We start from the raw sequence: 22,126 nt of genomic DNA on the forward strand, positions 1-22,126 counted from the left end.
CCAGCGATGCGCTTCCCAATCTGGGTTATTTCAAACTTCGTTCCACCCCCCGTTTACCCAAAGCACTTAAACTGAGTAGGACGTTTCAAGATGCATCGCTCATATCCACATCGCTTCATTCACGGGGGGAAGACCAGCAATCCAACGTGTAGATCTATATTATCAGATAATTATGTAGTTTGTCAAACACACGCGTGTTCTTTTCCTTCCTGCTGCCAGAACATGCCACATCTCCAACGCCAATTCATTCCCTTTTCTTCTCTTGTTTTTTTTAAACGCTTCCTCCTGTATTTGTTTCTGAAGAGTTTTGAGTGCACTAAAAATGTCCATCACATACTACACTGCCCTGCAGAGGCCAACGGCAGTAACTACACATTTCAATTTTTTTTGTTATGAGTGAAATTGAACGTCTCAATATCTGTTTTATCTTGTGGCAACGTTTCAGAGTTCAGTCTTGCTCTGTTTCAGAGAAAAGGGGTGTAAAGAAATGCAGTAACTACAAAATCACTAGATGGGTCAAAGAACTTTAAAGGCATTTTTTGGTTTTCTTTCACGTTCCGATACGGACGGCGACTACTGAGCGAGAAGGGGATTCCTTGGGTCTTATTATTGAACCAGATGCGTTTGGGAACGGGGGCCGGTGCGGGGGGGCCAACCACTGATGTGTTGTGGAAGATTCATTCTGTTTGGCGTAGTTTTTGTTTTTAATAATGTTAATTTTTTACTTTGGTTTGTCCAATATTGTTTACTTTTTTCAAATGCACTTGAAATAAAGAGTGAAAACTCAAAAAGAAGTTTAGGTTGTGCGGGGGTTACTCGATGTTGGTTGTGGGCACAGTACTGTTTCCAGGGTTTTTCTTCTGAAGTCGAATCTCAAAATGGACACGTCGAGCTTCTTTCTGGACTGAAACTACCGTCTCTGGTGAATATTGCACTGAACGGGCTTCTTTCTGGACTGAAACTACCGTCTCTGGTGAATATTCCACTGAACAGGCTTCTTTCTGGACTGAAACTACCGTCTCTGGTGAATATTCCACTGAACAGGCTTCTTTCTGGACTGAAACTACAGTCTGGTGAATATTCCACTGAACAGGCTTCTTTCTGGACTGAAACTACCGTCTGGTGAATATTCCACTGAACGGGCTTCTTTCTGGACTGAAACTATCGTCTGGTGAATATTCCACTGAACGGGCTTCTTTCTGGACTGAAACTACCGTCTGGTGAATATTCCACTGAACAGGCTTCTTTCTGGACTGAAACTACAGTCTCTGGTGAATATTCCACTGAAGGGGCTTCTTTCTGGACTGAAACTACCGTCTGGTGAATATTCCAGTGAAGGGGCTTCTTTCTGGACTGAAACTACCGTCTGGTGAATATTCCACTGAAGGGGCTTCTTTCTGGACTGAAACTACCGTCTGGTGAATATTCCACTGAAGGGGCTTCTTTCTGGCCTGAAACTACAGTCTCTGGTGAATATTCCACTGAACGGGCTTCTTTCTGGACTGAAACTACAGTCTCTGGTGAATATTCCACTGAACGGGCTTCTTTCTGGACTGAAACTACCGTCTCTGGTGAATATTCCACTGAAGGGGCTTCTTTCTGGCGACTGCTAAACTGTCCCGACGTTCAGGTTGTGTAAACGCCACCTCTGGGAACTCCGGAACATGTCGAGTCAAACTGCGGGACCTTTAGGGGGGGTCTGGGGTATGGGACCTTTAGGGGGGGTCTGGGGTAAGGGACCTTTAGGGGGGGTCTGGGGTAAGGGACCATTAGGGGGGGGTCTGGGGTACGGGACCATTAGGGGGGGTCTGGGGTAAGGGACCATTAGGGGGGGGGGGGGGGGTCTGGGGTAATTGTATATCCGTCTCCTTGATTATTTTAAGATCAAGATGTACATTTTGCTGCAACGTTTTTGTTTTCGATGTATCCATTTTATTTGGACAGTCGGTGAAAATGGGAATCGAGGTGGGAGTCTGCAGCTGTCGGTAATCAAAGTTATCGGATGTATTATTTTGAGAAGATATGAGACCAAGTGAAAATAAACATGACCAAATGTAACGGTGTCTTTGTTTTGATTAAACCAGCTGAAAGTAGGCAACAATAAAATGCTCATTCCCACATGATCAAGTGTCGTGCTTCTGTTATAACCGCACCTCTGTGCGTTATCCGCACGCTGATCGTGGACCAACCTGTATTTACACGTGACGAAACACATTAGCAAGACCGACTCCAAATCTGCTGTATGCAGAGCTATTTATTACCAGAGTTTGGACAGTGGGTTTTCATAAAGAGCTCTAGTTTGGACAGTGGGTTTTCATAAAGAGCTCTAGTTTGGACAGTGGGTTTTCATAAAGAGCTCTAGTTTGGACAGTAGGTTTTCATAAAGAGCTCTAGTTTGGACAGTGGGTTTTCATAAAGAGCTCTAGTTTGGACAGTGGGTTTTCATAAAGAGCTCTAGTTTGGACAGTGGGTTTTCATAAAGGGCTCTAGTGTCGTTGGCGGAGCTATTTATTACCAGATTTTGGCCAGGTTGGATAGTACGGATGCCATGATGTGATCTTAACATAAGCCACAAGGTGGTGGCCACAACATGGCGTTCATACTATCCAACCTGGTAATAAATGTCTCTCCTCTACTAAAAACACACTTCTTCAATCAATATCAGAAATAATAAAAGGAATAATATATATATATATATTGTGGTAGTAATTATATGTTTACCCCCCCCCCCCCCCCCCCCCCCCCCCAAACATACTGTAGTCCCAATTTCCCTTTATTAATCCCCGATACCCAAATGTCCTGTCTCCCAGTCGATCCCTTTTAATAAACACGACCGCAGCAGACTACAGAGAGTGGCTCGATCAGCCGGACGCACAATTGGACGTGAGCTTCCCAGTCTCTCCAGGACATTTAGAACCGGGCGTTGCAGGGCCCAGGCTAAGAGAATAATCAAAGACTCTAGTCACCCAAACATCTGCCTCTGCATCAGGCAAGCACTGCCTACAGAGAGACTCGAAAGGAGCTTCTATCCCCAGGCCATCAGGATGCTCTATGTGGACTCTGACCCCTCCATCTACATTAATTGCACACACATCCACATGCACACACTCACTTTAAACAGCTGTGACTTCCGCGACCTTAAGCTAGTTTGAAAGAAAACACGGTAATAACTTTGAATTGCCTGTGCACCACAATTAACCAAATATTAAGCTGTCTGGACATTTAGGAGTCATGCAGTGATATAGCTAATTATCAGAAAAGTAAGCAGACTTATCTTCTCTGCATAAGGAAATGTGAGATATTTACTCGCGTATACATTTGTTAAAATAAAAATTGTCAAATAATCCAGTCGGGCCCAGCGCCAGGAGTTCAAAACTTGTAATCCCTATCTGATTGGATCAGATTTGGATTGTGGGTAGTTCAAAACCAAAAAACAGCATCAGGATCACTTTGATATCAGATCAGGAAATCAAATCCAAGCTTTAATCTGGATAAAATCTTCAAAACGGGTATTTCAAACAGACGACACAGGATTGGGATCAATTTTATCCCAAAAAACTGGATTATCTTGATCCCACCAGAGGGGTGGATTTCCAGTGGATTACCAGAGCAAAATGTACTATACAATTTATTAAAAAATGTTTCAATATAAATAAGATGGCAAAGTTTGTTAACTGAAATAATACACAATTCTTAGCCTTCATGGCAAATCAATTTTATTTTAAAACTTTTGGTCACATTAATGGTGGCCTATTTCCGATCAGATTTTTAAATCCCATTTTTTGTGATCCAGGATCAGACAACTCTGCCATATTTTGTCCCGGTATTTCAAAGCAATCCAGGACAGGATCACCCTGATCCAGATTCAGACTTTTCAAGATGACTAGATCCTGAATATCGGTGCTTTAATCCTATCTCCCTCTAGTAGTGGATATGAAAAATAATACAAGGAAGACAAGAGACCACATTGCAGAGACATCTATAATGTCTAATTATATTTTTGTATTCAAAGAAATACTCCCACTAGTGTAACAACAGAAAAACATTCATTCAAAGGCAGCTGATCATCCAGGCGTGCTTTGAGGGGCTGAGTTCTAAGTGAGGTTTCCGTTTGCTGCAGGTGATGGACTTTTTCTTTGTTGAAGATATTTTTTTAAATTGCATTTGTGATTGACAATCTTTGTTGTGATACTTTTATGCGTATATACATTCATGTCATCAACATTTGGTTCAAAACTAAATAGGCCACCGCAAACGTGAACAAACAATTAAATATTTTATTGATTTGCCGTGAAGGCTAGTAAACATGTTATTATTTCAGTTAACAAACGTTGCCATCTTATTTATATTGAAACATGTTTTTTAACAGGTTAATAAATTGTATAGTACACTTTGCTCTGGTAATCCACTGGAAATCCACCCCACTAGTGGGATCAAGATAATACTTTTTTTTGGGATCAAACTGATCCCAATCCTGTGTTGTCGGTTTGAACTACTCATTTTGAGATTTGATCCAGATTAAAGCTTGGATTTGATTTCCTGATCTGATCGGATATCAAAGTGATCCTAATCCAGTTTTTTGGTTTTGAACGAACCAAAATCCAAATCTGATCTGATCAGATGGGGATTAAGAGTTTTGAACTCCTGGGCCCAGAGCATCTGGCAAGTGCAGCTCCATCTCTCTCCTTAAGCAAGGCAGATCATTCAGGTGTGAAGGTATAACTATTTTACTATTTCTTTCACTATTTGGGCACTTTTACACAATTCCTGTGAGTTTATGGAACACCTCTGTAATTATATATATTTTTTAATTCATTGTTTTGTATTTCTAATCAAGTCCTCAAAAACAGCATTTTTCTACCTCAAGATCTCGAGCCGTTTTGAGGCTGGGCTCCTAAACCACTGTGTGGCCTTCGCGGCATCTGGGACATTATCATGCAGCGGTGTCTCTCTGACATCACAGATCATCACATGTTCAGATGACTCAGTTCAGTGAGGGTGAATATTGTGAGAGGAGAATTGGAAGAATGCGCCAATATGAGAATTAGAGACATAGATCATATTAATATAAGTCCACATAGCTAGGAAACAATGCTAAACACTGAAAAAGGCCATTTATAAGATAGTTTAATACATTTTTTATAAGGTGAGAAAGGTTTTTGAAAAAAAGTTGAGTGCTGCTTCGACATCGGGAATCTCCGATGTGTAGTGGATGTGGCTATGGAATAGGTCAATTAGAAAAGCCTGACCACTAAAGTTTTTCATATTCCTTTTGTTAATAGTGCGAGACTGTGATTTCTCTAATCGAGAGTTTCTAACACAAGGACAATGATCACTGACACCTCATTCAAAAACACCACAAGCAATAATCAGTCTTATTAGAAAACATTAAGTCAATAATGTCTTTACTACTATGCACTCAAGACTGTAGCACCCAAGTTCAACACTGTTTGACGAACATTGATACTGATAAGAGTTGTGCCCCTCCTGCTGACCTGTTGTACAGAACTTGTAAGTTGCTTTGGATAAAAACATCAGCTAAGTGACGTATATCCAACAAGCTACTGCATGTTCTACCAGTCTGTTGTGTGCTGGGAAGGATCACTTCAAAGCCAAGGAGGCCGGCAGGCTCAACCAACTGACGGTGAAGGCCAGCTGTTACAGGGCAGAGACTGGGCACACTGGAGGCTGCAGGTGGCAGAGACTGGGCACACTGGAGGCTGCGGGTGAAGGCCAGCTGTTACAGGGCAGAGACTGGGCACACTGGAGGCTGCGGGTGGCAGAGCTGTTACAGGGCAGAGACTGGGCACACTGGAGGCTGCAGGTGGCAGAGACTGGGCACACTGGAGGCTGCGGGTGGCAGAGCTGTTACAGGGCAGAGACTGGGCACACTGGAGGCTGCAGGTGGCAGAGACTGGGCACACTGGAGGCTGCGGGTGGCCAGCTGTTACAGGGCAGAGACTGGGCACACTGGAGGCTGCGGGTGGCAGAGCTGTTACAGGGCAGAGACTGGGCACACTGGAGGCTGCAGGTGGCAGAGACTGGGCACACTGGAGGCTGCGGGTGGCAGAGACTGGGCACACTGGAGGCTGCGGGTGGCAGAGCTGTTACAGGGCAGAGACTGGGCACACTGGAGGCTGCGGATGGCAGAGACTGGGCACACTGGATGCTGCGGGTGGCAGAGACTGGGCACACTGGAGGCTGCAGGTGGCAGAGACTGGGCACACTGGAGGCTGCGGGTGGCAGAGACTGGGCACACTGGAGGCTGCGGGTGGCAGAGGAAAGCATGATGTCCAAACTCGTCTCCATCACAAACAATGCCTCCAACCCCTTGGATGAGGAGCTGGTACAGCTGAGGAGCACATTCACCCATGCAGACCCGGCGCCATGGGCGGGCATTAGGGGGCCGGGCCCGCCCACTGAGTCAGCTGTGCCCACCCTGGTAAAAAAAAAAATAATAATTAAAAAAAAAAATTTGTCAATCAAAGTTGACTATCCAAATCCTTAGTCGGGGACAGCCCTAGTGGGCACTGATGTCAACAACAACACTAGTACTGAAGCTAGCACGGCACTCTGTGATCATTCGTTTTCTACCCTCAAGAACGTCTTTACAGAACATCGCCTTAGTATGCTTCATCGACGCAAGGCCAATTTAATTCAGTTGGCATTTGAGAAGGACTTAACAAAAAGGTTCAGGAATGAGTGGAGGGGCAGTGTTTTAAGAAGATTTCACTCTGTCCCCAAACGCCGCTTGCCGCTCTGCTAATGATGGTGAGTAGCCTGTGGAGGAATTTTGTTTGCTTTTTTATGCACCTCATTTTTGTCAGTTCAGTTCAGTTTGTCAGTGAATTCAGAAGTGTTGGATAAATGGAGACTTTTCAAAGATATAGAATAGAATAGAATAGAATAGAATAGAAATGTATTATCCTGAGGGAAATTTTACTGCAAATCACTCAACATTAAACATTTAGACAGAACAAGTCACGAATAAGAATAACAAAACAAATGGCCTAAGAATAGAATACAATTAAATAGAATAAAAGATACAGTAAATAAATACAGTAAAAATATACTGAAGTCTACAGTAGGTGTAATATTTCCCAGTGCTGTTTAAAAAGTAAGAGTCCAGGAAGATGGTAACTGTCACTCTGTGCTCAGTGATGCACAGTGATGCACAGTGATGCATTGTATAGTCTGATGGCTGTCGGAATGAAGGACTTCCTGTGCCGTTAAGTGCTGCATTTAGGTAGTGTGAGCCTATAACATGCTCCTCCTGTCAGCCAAGTCTGTGTATAGTGGGTGGGAGGGGTTTTCCCTGATGGCCTGGAGCTTAGCAAGGTTCCTCCTCTCCGCCACCCTCGCTAGAGTCCAGCTCCACCCCAACCACGCTACTGGCCTTCCTGACCAGCTTATCCAGCCTGTTTGTGTCCCCTGCTCTCAGTCCGCTGCCCCAGCAGGTCTGTTATATATATCCGTTCAGTCTGTTTTTGTATAAGTGAATGTTCTTAAGAGAGAGAGAAATTAGATTTTTCAATTGCCTCTCTGCTGTTTAGTTCAGCACCGTGGGCAGCGCCAAGCAAGCCACAGCGCCGTTGTCCCAGCTGAAACGTATAAAAGGGAACCTGTGTTGAAAAACCATTGTGCCCCCCCGAGAACATTTTATGCCCACCCACTAATTTGTTTCTGCAGCCTGGTCTGGAGGGGGGGGACGCGGGCTGCACACGCTGGTATAAAAGTCCAGGGCAGGGCTGCGTGTAGCAGGGCTGCGTTATGGTTCCTGCTAAACCACCGTGTCTGTTTACATTTTGTAAGTGCTATTATTTAGTTAAAACAAGAGTTAATTAAGTAGCTCTACATCCCTGCAGCCATCACTGATATAGAGTGTTTGGTCAGTTCCTCCTCTCTGAAGCAGCAAACAGAACATAAGTCGTCTGGTGCCCCGTTCCCACTGTATCCAGTCAGGAGAGACAACTCCACACAGTGAGGAGTGCAGGGCAGCAGGAGAGACACCATGGCCTGCTGGGAAAACATTCTATTTTTCCACCAAACAGTTGACTAAAATATGTTTCTGACACCATTCTACTGTATAAAAATAAACAGTTTTTTCACGGCAAATTCACTGTATTATTTTACAGATTACTTTAGTTTTTCTACTTTAAGTATAAATGCCATAAAAATACAGTAAATTACCTTTTATCAAAATATTAACCATTAAATAAAGGTTGTAATCTGTAAATGTATTTGATTTTACTGTACTTTGACAGTAAGTATTTGGCAGACATTTAACTGGCAGACATTTAGCTGACATAAAACTGTGGCTTGTTTCACACAGACACACACACACACACACACAGACACACACACACACACACACACACACACACACACACACACACACACACACACACACACACACACACGCCCACAGGTGGGACGTTCTCACAAGTACCTGGGGGTGACAGGGTACAGGACATTCACCTTTATTCAAACAGAGCCACAGTAAAAAATTATTGAAAAAGAAACGATTGAAAGTGTGTAATTTTTATTAGGTTTATCTTAATAATCTGTCTGTTTACCCCACAATATTTGTTATCTCATTTCATTTAATTTCAAACTCGAAAGGCAACTCAGGTGTTTCCCTCATGTACAGTGTACAGTCACGTCGAGTTTACACACAGAGTGAAGCACAAAAAAAGAGGCATATACAATCACACAGAATATAAAATCATAACAATAAGACAAGTGAGGATAACAATAAATTAAAACACATACAACTTGATTGACAAAGGTTGAAGATCAATGTTTTAAACTCAACTGCAACAGAGGGGAGAATCTCAAGCTTTAACCCTTTCACTGCCACACGACAGAAGGTTAGCCCTTTACTATCACACAACCGACGGCGATGCTCCATCATTAGCATCATTAGCTCCGCAAATGCGGAGCTAATGATGCTAATGATGGAGCATCGCCGTCGGTTGTGTGATAGTAAAGGGCTAACCTTCTGTATTGTCACAGTGAAAGGGTGAACCGGCTGTCGTGTGGCAGTGAAAGGGTTAATGTTGTGAAGGGCCAGATTAAACTGAATATATATATGTATCGTTTGATATACCTTGTATATTATTTATATATATACACGGAATATCCCTTTACCTGCGTACAGACCAGAGTAATATTCGCTCTCCTATTGGACAGTGCCCCCAGGCTCCAGGCAGTCTCGCACTCAGACAGGTGCAGTGGGCGAGTTTGGGGCATGTCAGAACATGCCCAGAGGCAGTGTAGTGATACCAGACAAGAACCGAGGTTTGGTACTAGATTGTCACTTAAGTATAAATACAGCGCAAGGTGCGCACACCAGTAATTCAGCTTTGTTCATTCATTCAGTACCTTACCCACCTTCACCACGAGTCAACGTGCAGTGAAGTGAGCAACCTTGCATCTAAATAGAGCATTGAGAACCGCGTGCGTTTAGAACATGTGCGAATAGAATAGTAAAAGTGTCAGAGTTTAGTGAAGTAACGTCAAGTTCGACCTAGTTTAATGTGAAGTATAGTGCACAGGAGAATCGGCACCAGCGATTGCAGAACCATTTTCTGGTTGGATTATATTGCTTTGGGACCGTGACCACCGGAGAAGAGCACCGTTGATTCCACTGTCGTTTGGGATTTAACCTCGTGAGGATCACCACTCGGGCCCGCCTCGTGGAAGGGGCTGGCTAGCTGTCGTCAATGCTATCGAGCATATTGGATTACAACTATTGCTTTTGTCTTCTGATCAAGGGAGTACAAGCACCGGCTCCTGTATCTGGAGCCTCTTTATTCCTCGTTGACTCAGACTGGGTACCCGAACATTCCTCTACCCCTCCCGGCCTTACACCCCGGAGGGAACCCAGTGTCTCCAGTTGGTACCGGTGTGGCCCATATAATTGCTATACCACAGGTGGCGTCAGCTTAGACCCATCATAGTATTCCTACTATTCTCATTGACATATGCTCTTGACTGACTTTACGTATGTTCTTCGCCATACAAGCGCGAGCCTAATTCTCAATCTGTAACCTAACGTTGCTTAATAAGAATAAATAACCCTCCAATATAATTTATGTGTCAATGCCGTATTCTTGTGTGGGTGTTCACCATCAATATTTGATGTACTGTTTGGCCAGTAATTAAAGTACATAACTAGTAGTGGTTTAATATATCACAATCTTTAATACAGTCAGGGTTTTGTAACCCCTCAGTTACAGTTAAGGACTGTTGGAGTTCATTCTCTGAACTGTCTCTTATTAGTCTCTTAATCAGTAGTTATGTAGGCCTATTCTGCAGACTTATATACCGTCTCACTGTCCGTCTACAATTAAATAATATTTACATTGTAATACATCTTCTAATAGTAGTTGTTATGCAGCCTATTCTGCAGCAGGCCCACACCACGCCAGCTCACTCCAGGACAGAAGATTCTACATGTATTTTGGTCCAGCACTAGGCTTATAGGCCCAATTTATGTGTGAAATGATTTCAAAATGTTCAATTTGACCAATTAGTGTCTCTCTTTTTCAAGATGTAATCCAACAATCCAAGAAGGGAGATCCCTGCCCGAGTTGGAAAGATGCAGCTGCAAGGACTTCCACTGCTGTTCTAGTACATACTTTACAATCTGGGCTTTGAAGATTGAAGGGTCAGGAAAAGTCACAAGTTATTAGTTAGCCTATTTCTATTCTGTTTTCTTGCATCTCTCTGTGCCTCTCCGTCTGTCTCTCTCCCAGTCTGTGTGTGTGTCTCTCTCTCTATGTATGTCTCTCTATCCCTCCCTCCCTCTCTCTCTCTCCCTCCCTCTCTCTCTCTCCTGAAAGTGCTGAACTAGGCCTGCATGCAACACTATACAGTTGTTCTCGATTGCTAAAGCACAATGTACTAGATACTCTAGCTCCAGCAGTATAAGATAAGATAAGATAAGATAAGATAAGATATTCCTTTATTGATCCCCTTGGGGAAATTCAGGCATCATAGCAGCATGGGGGGGAGGGGGGGGGGGGGGGTACAGGTAGTAAAACAACACAGTATACAGGTAGTAAAAAACAACACAGGCAGTGTAAACAATTTGATCAATATGGTCAATATAATTTACTATCTGACTAGCTGAGGAATATTCACATTATTCACAGTGTCACATAAGGTGCAGTATGCATGAGGTAGTGTTATAGTTTACTATCTACTGAGTATACATTATTCACAGTATCACGGTATCCACTGAAATATACATTATTCACAGTGTCACAGTATCCACATAGGGTGCAGTAAGCCTAAGGTAGTGTAGGTTGTCCTCCTTGGGTTCCTATAAGTCCCAGGTCAATGTCTGGTAGCAGTCGCTGTCGCTGCCCCCTGTTGTGGAGCCTGGAGGCCGCTAGTCGCTGCCCCCTGTTGTGGAGCCTGGAGGCTGCTAGTCGCTGCCCCCTGTTGTGGAGCCTGGAGGCTGCTAGTCGCTGCCCCCTGTTGTGGAGCCTGGAGGCCGCTAGTCGCTGCCCCCTGTTGTGGAGCCTGGAGGCTGCTAGTCGCTGCCCCCTGTTGTGGAGCCTGGAGGCTGCTAGTCGCTGCCCCCTGTTGTGGAGCCTGGAGGCCGCTAGTCTCTGCCCCCTGTTGTGGAGCCTGGAGGCTGCTAGTCTCTGCCCCCTGTTGTGGAGCCTGGAGGCTGCTAGTCTCTGCCCTCTGTTGTGGAGCCTGGAGGCTGCTAGTCGCTGCCCCCTGTTGTGGAGCCTGGAGGCCGCTAGTCGCTGCCCCCTGTTGTGGAGCCTGGAGGCCGCTAGTCGCTGCCCCCTGTTGTGGAGCCTGGAGGCCGCTAGTCGCTGCCCCCTGTTGTGGAGCCTGGAGGCCGCTAGTTGCTGCCCCCTGTTGTGGAGCCTGGAGGCCGCTAGTCGCTGCCCACTGTTGTGGAGCCTGGAGGCCGCTAGTCGCTGCCCCCTGTTGTGGAGCCTGGAGGCCGCTAGTCGCTGCCCCCTGTTGTGGAGCCTGGAGGCTGCTAGTCGCTGCCCCCTGTTGTGGAGCCTGGAGGCTGCTAGTCGCTGCCCCCTGTTGTGGAGCCTGGAGGCCGCTAGTCGCTGCCCCCTGTTGTGGAGCCTGGAGGCCGCTAGTCGCTGCCCCCTGTTGTGGAGCCTGGAGGCTGCTAGTCGCTGCCCCCTGTTGTGGAGCCTGGAGGCCGCTAGTCGCTGCCCCCTGTTGTGGAGCCTGGAGGCCGCTAGTCGCTGCCCCCTGTTGTGGAGCCTGGAGGCCGCTAGTCGCTGCCCCCTGTTGTGGAGCCTGGAGGCCGCTAGTTGCTGCCCCCTGTTGTGGAGCCTGGAGGCCGCTAGTCGCTGCCCACTGTTGTGGAGCCTGGAGGCCGCTAGTCGCTGCCCCCTGTTGTGGAGCCTGGAGGCCGCTAGTCGCTGCCCCCTGTTGTGGAGCCTGGAGGCTGCTAGTCGCTGCCCCCTGTTGTGGAGCCTGGAGGCTGCTAGTCGCTGCCCCCTGTTGTGGAGCCTGGAGGCCGCTAGTCGCTGCCCCCTGTTGTGGAGCCTGGAGGCCGCTAGTCGCTGCCCCCTGTTGTGGAGCCTGGAGGCCGCTAGTATGAAGGACTGTCCGAGGCGGTTAGTTGAGTGTCGGGGGGGAATGAGTCTGTGGCTTAAACTCTCTTTCTGTGTGTGTGTTTACCTGGTGTACTAGATACTCTAGAACAAGAGAGAGAGAGAGAGAGAGAGAGAGAGAGAGAGAGAGAGAGAGAGAGAGAGAGAGAGAGAGAGAGAGAGGACACACACACAGACAGTGGCCCTGAAAGGGTTACGCTGTGGCGTGGCAGGCAGTGAAATGGTTAATAAACCCTACTGTGTGGAGACGACCCACAATGCAACACACCACCCTCTCAAGATAAATTAAATTAAATATATATAGCAGCCAACAAATCATACCCCACTCCATGACGTGGTCTGTTCACATAGTAACATCATAATGGAACAAGGCAACCACAGTCTTAGAAATAAACACAGTTCAACAGATGACTCATATTATTGATAATGAGTTTATTGACAGGAGGAAGAGTGCTCTTCTATGGGGTCAAGAAGAGGCCTGAACAAACACACTGTCTTCACTGAAGCCAGTGAACATCATGTTGTGGTCAGTGTGGTCTCACACAGGATAGAGCAGGAAGCCAGTGAACATGTTGTGGTTGCCTGAGTCATCATAAAGCCTGTGACCTGATGGTAAACGCATGGACACAATGTCCCCCTCCTCCAGCTCTAGGATGATGCCACTAGTTACGTACTCAAAGCCTCCATTATTATTGTGTTCATACTAGGGCTGGGCGATATGGAAAAAAATCATATCGCGATAACGATATGATAATTTTATTTTATTTCTCGATATCGATAATTATCGAATTGTTATAAGTATAAAACATTTTTATTTTTATTTTTTTAACAACAGATGTATGTTTATTTTGCAGCAATTCTTTGTCATTGCCGCCATCTTTAGTGTTACATCCCCTCACACTCCAGTTCTCAGGCTGCAGCTGGTTTAAAAGCTAAAGTAAACCGGCTTCTCTGCTGGCTGTGGCTCCAGAGGAGTTGAACAGTTCTGGCTCTGCTCGTTTATTTTCGATCTTTTGGCGCTTTTTTGGTGGACAAACCACCGCACATGTGCACTGTGACTCGTGACTGGAGTCTAGTTCTGCTAGCACACATAGCCTACTGTGTACAGACGGTTTCAAAATGTATTTTAAATTAGAAAGCAAACAAAATAAATGGACAAGAGAAAAAGAAATCTGAATTTGGTCAGTATTGTCATTTGGACAAGCAAAGCCATTACTTTAAGTTGCAGGCAAGAAAGACAAGTCTGTCCACTGTCCATGGTTTTAAAACTGCCCTGTTGCAGGTAAAAAAAAATTAAAAAAAAAAAAAAAAAAAAAAAAAAAACGATCGTTATATCGCCCAACCCTAGTTCATACAGATAAAAGATTCTCTCTTCATTTTTATACATGCTGATCCCCGTGGTCTCCCCTGCTGTCCGGCCAGCTGCAGTAAATGTGAAGCTGTAGGCTCCTCCCACTGGGGCCGTGAAGACGCCTGTAACACACGGGGGGGGGGGGGGGCACACAGGGAATCAGAAACAACAACAATATTGTGAAAATAAAAATGTGTGATTATTTGAAATGAGGACTGTGTTATGTTGGAAGAATCAGACAACACGTAGTTTCAGCATGTCGGTGTTTACTCAACTCAAGACACATGCATTCTAACGTACCCCAGAACATCAACGTCAACGTCACGTATGGCCATATGCCGTAACGTCAAACTCAACAGAATAACACGACACTGTCGCAATAGTTAGAACACTAGTTAAAGTGCTGGCACTCGCTAGAGTACCAGACGTAACATTTCCCCCCCCTTCACTCAACCTAGGAGTGATACTCAGTCTCAAAGTCATTCAGGTGTGCAGGCCTGTTGCGCGCTCGGAGTGGGCGGGGCCCGGGCACTGCAACAGCCAACGGCGGAGGTCCCGCAGCCTCAGGCTGAGCCGCGGGTGCTGGGGCTGCAACATCATCAAATTGTCTGTCCTGCAGAGCTATAGCCGCGGGTGCTGGGGCTGCAACGTCATTGAATCGTCTGTCCTGCAGAGCTACAGCCGCGGGCACACCCTGTCCCGGGGCAGCGGGAGCCTGCACCCTGCGCAGTCGGCCAGCATGCCAACGCGTCCCATCAGCCAGCCTGAATGAGGCCGGGCCAAGCTGCTGTCTGACCTGGACCGGGTCAGACCAGAATGACCGGAGCTTGTTGTCCCGGTGGGGTCGCCGAATCCTGACCCAGTCTGAGACGGCGATGGTAGGTGGTCTCGCATGTCGGGTCCTGTCGAAACGGTCCTTCATCCGGCGCTGGCGTGCGTTGACTGTGGCTTGAAGCGGGTGGGCTGGAGCCTGAGCCGGAGTAGGGCGCAGCCTGTCCAGGGGCAGCTGAAACTCGCGCCCTAGCATGAGGGAGGCTGGGGAGACGCCTGTGGTGGCGTGTTGAGTGGCCCTGTAGTGCAGGAGCGTCTGTTGGAGACCGTTGATGAATGTGCACCCTTGTGCCAGGTGGGCCCTGATGCCATTCTTCAGGGATTGGTTCAGCCGTTCCACCCCCCCGTTCGCAGCCGGGTTGTAGAACGACGTGCGGATATGACGTATCCCCTTACCCCCCAGGTAGGAGGCCAGTTCGTGGGAGATCATTTGGGGCCCATTGTCTGTCGTGATCCTCTTGGGCAGGCCCCAGCGTGTGAACAGGGACTCGAGAATCTCAATCAGCACCCCGGCTGTGACCGAGCCCACGGGCGCCACCTCAGGCCACTTGGAGTGGAGGTCGTAGATCACAACGAGGAAACGCTGGTGATGCGGTACCCCGTGCAGTTCACCACAGACGTCGAGCTGCAGGTGCTCCCAGGGTTGGGACGGCCAGTCCAATGGCTGCATGGGTGGGGGCGGGGCTGGGGCCCTGGTCTTCCCGCTCAGAAGACAGGCAGTACAGTCCTTGACCAGGGTCTCGATTTCCCTGTCGATGCCTGGCCACCACACCAAGTCACGACACCGCTGTTTGAGCCTGACTATGCCCAAGTGGCCCTCGTGCGCCATAGCAAGGACACGCGCCCGAAGGACACTCGGGACCACAGTACAGAGCCCACGAGCGACGCAGGAGTCGTTCCAGCATGACAACTCGTCCCGGAGTCTGCTATAGGGAAGCAGCTCGTCAGGTGTCCTCGCCGGCCAACCCTGCCTGATGTAGGTTGAGAGCGCAGAGAGGACAGGGTCAGCAGACGAGGCGTCCTGGAGCTCCTGCAGCGACACTGTCTCTTGGAGGGGAGTGTGGAGGAGCTGGACCAGGTCATGCTCAGCCTGATCCCGATCGGGAGTCGAGGGCGGGGCCGTGGGGGAACTGGGGATGGCGCGTGACAGTAGGTCAGCTACTACATTGTCCCGGCCCGGCGTGAATTGCAAACCGAAGTTGTACTGCTGCAGGCGGTCAGCCCAGCGGTGGAGGCGGAGCGGTTTGTGGCCAGTGCCTGACGTGGCGAGGAGGGTAGTGAGAGCCTGGTGGTCCGTCCTAAGCGTGAATGAGCGGCCGTAGAGGTACATATGCCAGCGCTCACATGCCCAGATGCAGGCCAGGGCCTCTCGCTCCCCCACTGAGTACCTCTGTTCTGTGGGGCTAAGGGCCCGTGAAGCGAAAGCGACCGGCCTCTCCACACCCCCGTGCAGCTGTGACAGTACCGCGCCCACGGCTGCGGCGGAGGCGTCACACGTGACGAGGGTGGTGCTGTCTAGGTCGAAAAACGCCAGGACTGGTGATGAGGTGAGCTGGGACTTGAGGAGGCGCACAGCCTTCGAGCAGGCAGGCGTCCAGAGCCAGGGCTCGTCCTGCTTCAACAGCTTCCGCAGCGGTGCAGTTGTGTCGGAGTAGTGTGGCAGGAAGCGGAGGTAGTACGCCGTCATGCCCAGGAAAGAGGCCACCTGGGCCGCTGAGGTGGGCTCTGGGACACTGTGTATGGCCTCTGTGTTTGACTGGAGCGGGTACATGCCGTCAGCCGAGAGGCGGAACCCAACAAAGTCAATGGTCGTGGTGGCAAAGACACACTTCTCGCCGTTGAGTGTGAGGTGGTGCTTCGCCATCGCACTTAAGACACTGTGGAGGCTCGCGTCGTGACTCTCGGCGTTGGCCCCGTGCACCACGATGTCATCGAGGTAGATGGCCACCCCGGGGATCCCGGCGAAGACGGAGGCCATGATCTTTTGGAAGCAGCTGGGGGCGGAGCTTAAGCCAAAAGCCATGCGTTTGTAACGGAAGACCCCCCTGTGGGTGATGAACGCGGTGAGGTTGCGGCTCTCTGGGTGTAGTGGCACCTGGAGGTACCCCTGACGAAGGTCCAGCTTAGAGAACACCTTGGACCCGTGGAACTGGGCGGTGAGCTCCTCTGTGGTTGGCAGGGGGTATTTATCAGGGACGATGGCCTTGTTTACCGCTCTCATGTCCACGCAGAGTCGCAGGTCCCCTGTCTTCTTTTTTGCTACCACCAAGTTGGAGATCCAGGGTGACGCGTTCACCTGTTCGATGATGTCGTTGTCCAGCATCTTCTGTAACTCGGTGGCGATGCCCTCACGGAGAGCCAGGGGGGAGCGGCGAAGGGGCTGGATGACCGGAGTCACTTTTTGGTCTAGCAGGGGCTGGTGAGCGAAACCCTGGAGGCAGCCCACGCCGTTGAACAGTGCCGGCCACTGTTGCTGCCAGGAGACAGCGGTGACGGTGTGGATCTCTGAGCCTGTGGTGTCCAGCAGAGAGAAACCGAGGCCACTGAAGAGGTCGAGGCCGAGGAGGTTGGTCCCTCGGCGTGCGATGTTGAAATTGAAGGCAGGCAGTGTCCTTTCTCCGTACCTCACCGGCAGCTGGAGGGAGCCAACGATGTCAATCTTGGAGTCGGCGTAGCCTCGCAGGGTGGTGGTGGGCGGGCCCAGTGGTTTGTGGGAGAAGAATTGAGAGTATGTCGCCCAATTCAATAGAGACACTGTGGCTCCAGTGTCGAGGAGGAGGGGCAGTGTGATGTCACCAACCACCAATGAACATGTTTTGAATGGCACTCGTCCTGAGCTGACATTATGGATGATAGTGGTCGGTGGCTTGGAAGCGCTAGCTGGGGCTGACCTGCAGACCTTTTGGAAGTGGTTTAGCCTCCCGCAGTTGGAGCAGGCTTTGCCACGGGCAGGGCAGGTCTGGGCTCTGGAGTTGTGTGAAAGGGAGCCACAATTCCCGCACGGCTGGCGTGAGCGGTCACGTGACTGGGAGGCTAGCAGTATATTGTCCCCGCCGTCGTCTGCACTCACATTGAGGAGGGACACCCTTGAGCTGAGCGTGCTCGCAGCCTCTACTGGCATGTGTGTGTTGGGGCGGGGGGAGGTAGACAAACTAGCTGCACAGTTCATAGCAGATTCCACCTGCACTGCTAGTCTAATAGCTACTGCTAATGTCAGCTCGTCATTTTCCAACAGTAGTCTTTCCCTGATTTTATCACTGTCAGTGTTCAATATGAGTTGGTCTCTCACCATTTCATCCTGTAATGCCCCGAATTTGCATGAGCTAGCCAAGCCCCGTAGGTCCGCGACGTACTGTGTTATTGACTCGCCAGTACGTTGATGTCTCCGTCGGAACACAACTCGACGGAGGAGTGCAGTCTGTGGAGTGGCGAAATGTCCCTTTAGGAGCGCCACCACCGACGTATATGTGTCACTGTCTAATGTGCCGAGCGTTTCACACACACGCTGTCCCTCCACGCCTAAACAGTGCTGTAGTAATGCACGTTTTCTCACCGCGGACAAGTCCAAACCGGTAGCCAGGATATACGTCTCGAACGAGGAAATCCAACGCGCCCACGGGACGGGCGGCTCACCGGGCAGCGGTAGGAAGGGTGGAGGGGGTGGGATAGATAATTCAGCCATCTCTCGTCGCCAATGTTATGTTGGAAGAATCAGACAACACGTAGTTTCAGCATGTCGGTGTTTACTCAACTCAAGACACATGCATTCTAACGTACCCCAGAACATCAACGTCAACGTCACGTATGGCCATATGCCGTAACGTCAAACTCAACAGAATAACACGACACTGTCGCAATAGTTAGAACACTAGTTAAAGTGCTGGCACTCGCTAGAGTACCAGACGTAACAGACTGTGTAGACTCAACCGTGTACCACCTGGAATAAACTATTTAGTGGTTGAGTCTACAGGGTCCTCATTTTAAATGATCAACAATCTTAGTTCCTATTGATTTGTGAAGAACTTTTAAAGGGGAACTATTTTACTATTTCTTTCACTATTTGGGCACTTTTACACAATTCCTGTGAGTCTATGGAACACCTCTGTAATATATATATTTTTTTAATTCATTGTTTTGTATTTCTAATCAAGTCCTCAAAAACAGCATTTTTCTACCTCAAGATCTGGAGCTGTTTTGAGCTGATGTGGCAGCTCATCTTGTATCTCAACATTAACATGCAGCTGAGTCTCTCTGACATCACAGATCAGCACATGTTCAGATGACTCAGTTCAGTGAGGGTGAATATTGTGAGAGGAGAATTGGAAGAATGCGCCAATATGAGAATTAGAGACATAGATCATATTAATATTAGGGCTGTCAGTTTATCGCGTTAATTAGATTAATTAATTACACAGCAAATTATCGCGTTATGAAAATTGACGCAAAATTAATTACAGCCGACCTATATTTACTTTAGACAAGTGGCAAATCGGTGCGCTTTTATTTTGAAATCCACGCTTGAGTTGGGCGTATTAAACTTGGCCCATTGAATGACCCGTAGCCTACTTGATCGTCACTTCACACATGCGTCGTCTATCAAACAAAACAAACACACAAAGGAATTAGCTCAGCTGGAACAAGATGTCAGCATCACCCGAGGCGATACTCCTGGGACCTATGAACGGCAAGTTCAATTTCAAAAAGAATATAGATGGGACAGTAAACAAGACCATTGTAATATGTAGCTTATGTCAAAAAGAATTTGCGTATCACCGAAGCTGCTCTAGTCTAACGTATCACATGAACGCTAAACATGTCCAGGCAAGTTGTTCGAGCAGCTCCAGTGTAGCTAACGTTAGCTCCAGAGCAACTCGCACGCTTCGTCAAACCACTCTTGGAGAATTACCGTTAGGCAAACGGTTGAGTAAATCCACCACAGACAAACTAACCAACAGCGTCGCGAAGTGGATAGCAAAATATTGTAGGCCAATAGCTATAGTGGAAGATAAGGGTTTAGCGGAGTCATTTCGAATAGCGTCGTCTGACCCAAATTACAAGCTACCCTCGAGAGCTACAGTGATGAAAAGGATCCACAACATGTATGACACAGAGAGGGAGGCGAGGGAAGAAGTGTTGGCACGGGCTGGCCCAATGGCCCTAACGGGTGATCACTGGACGTCGGTGGGCAATCATAATTATTTGGGTGTCACAGTGCACTTGATCGATACTGAGTGGAAACTGCAATCATTTGCATTAACGGTGACCAAAACTGTGGGCCGCCATTTCGCCGATGCGTGTGCTGAACAGTTCAACACAGTAATAGAGGAGTGGAATATAAAAGATAAAGTCACATCTATTGGGACTGATTCCGCCCGTAATATGATAGCAGCAGCGCGCTATATGCCGTTCCAGCACATGCCATGTGCTGCACACGTGCTGCAAAGAACCATCACAGTCTCCCTTGAGGACAGAAGCCTTGACACCACCCTGGCAAAGTGCCGCAAGATTGTAGGCCACTTCAAGCACAGCCCTGCCAGTACAGAAGAACTGCAGCAGCAGCAGACTGCCCTCGGACAAGCAAAAGAGCCCATGATACAAGATGTATCCACAAGGTGAGACTGTTTAACTACCTGTTGTATGCTTAGGGTAAATTTAGTGTGTGTGTGTGTGTTTATTTCTTTGTGTTCTGTACAATTGCATCATGCTGCATTAACAACCCCCAGTGGGACTAATAGTTATTTTATTGAATTGGAAGGTGGAATTCGACACTGGCCATGATCTCACGGTACCTGAGGAACCAGGAGGCTGTGACTGCCACTTTGGCCCAACAGAACCACAAGCTGTCCATGCTGACCCCCACAGAGTGTGACAAACTGAAGAAGCTGGAGCTTGTACTTGAGCCCTGCAGGTAAGTGTCTCTCCCTCTCTCTCTCCCCCCATACACCCCCCTCCTCTCTCTCTCTCCCCCATACACACACCTCACACCCCACTCTCTCTCTCCCATACACACACCTCACCCCCCAATCTCCCCCATACACACACCTATCTCTCTCCCATACACACACCTCACCCCCCCCTCTCTCCCCCATACACACACCTATCTCTCCCATACACACACCTCACCCCCCCTCTCTCCCCCATACACACACCTATCTCTCTCCCATACACACACCTCACCCCCCCCCTCTCTCCCCCATACACACACCTATCTCTCCCATACACACACCTCACCCCCCCCTCTCTCCCCCATACACACACATATCTCTCTCCCATACACACACCTCACCCCCCCCCTCTCTCCCCCATACACACACCTCACCCCTCTCTCTCCCATACACACACCTCACCCCCCCCCCTCTCTCCCCCATACACACACCTATCTCTCTCCCATACACACACCTCACCCCCCCTCTCTCCCCCATACACACACCTATCTCCCTCTCATACACACACCTTCACCTCTTTCTCTCTCGCTCTCTTGTTTCACTGCAGGTATGTGACTGAGCTCCTTGGAGGGGAAACCTACGTCTCATGCTCTGTGGTGCTCCCCGCACTCTGCCACCTAAACCGCATCATGGACCTCAACGAGGAGGATCCGGGCTACATGGTAAAGTTCAAGGCCAGCTTCACGAAGGACCTGGACGCACGCAAAGCGACCCTCAACAACAGATGGCTGAAGCTGGCTACAGCCCTCGACCCGCGATTCAAGGACTTGAAGAGCGTACCAAAGGACGAGAGGGATGAGGTGTGTGTGTGAATGAGAAGACCAGTGTTAAGTCCTTAGGCTGTCATGAAAAGTCCTATGCAACTAATTAATTGTCCCTCTTATTAGGTGTGGACCTGGCTTAAAGAGATGCTGCCAGGACCAGAAGCAGACAAAGCTGCTCCACAAGCCACAGAGGACGAGCCACCAGCGAAGAGGACCCTCCTCCTGCTGTCTTCAGACTCTGATTCAGATGAAGTCAGGGTACTGTCAGGACAATTAGACCTCTACAAAGCTGAGCCCAGCATCGGAATGAATGACTGTCCACTGGAGTGGTGGGCAGCTCACGCAAAAGCCTATGGACAGCTGTCTCCTCTTGCTCGCAAATATCTGGCTACTCCTGCTACCTCTGTGCCATGTGAGAGGCTATTTTCACTTGCAGGTCACATAGTCCAAAAGAAGAGGGCAGCCTTACTCTCAGACAATGTAAACAAGCTTGTTTGTCTTAGCAATTGGCTCAAGGAATAGATTTGTCATGCATACAGTAGACCCTGCACTAGACCCTGCACTAGACCCTGCAGTCATGCCCCAGACCCTGTAGTAGACCCTGTAGTCATGCCCCCAGAAACTGTA

The sequence above is a fragment of the Notolepis coatsorum genome, assembly GCF_963971535.1.
Source record: "Notolepis coatsorum genome assembly, chromosome: 16".
Classification (NCBI taxonomy): Eukaryota; Metazoa; Chordata; class Actinopteri; order Aulopiformes; family Paralepididae; genus Notolepis; species Notolepis coatsorum.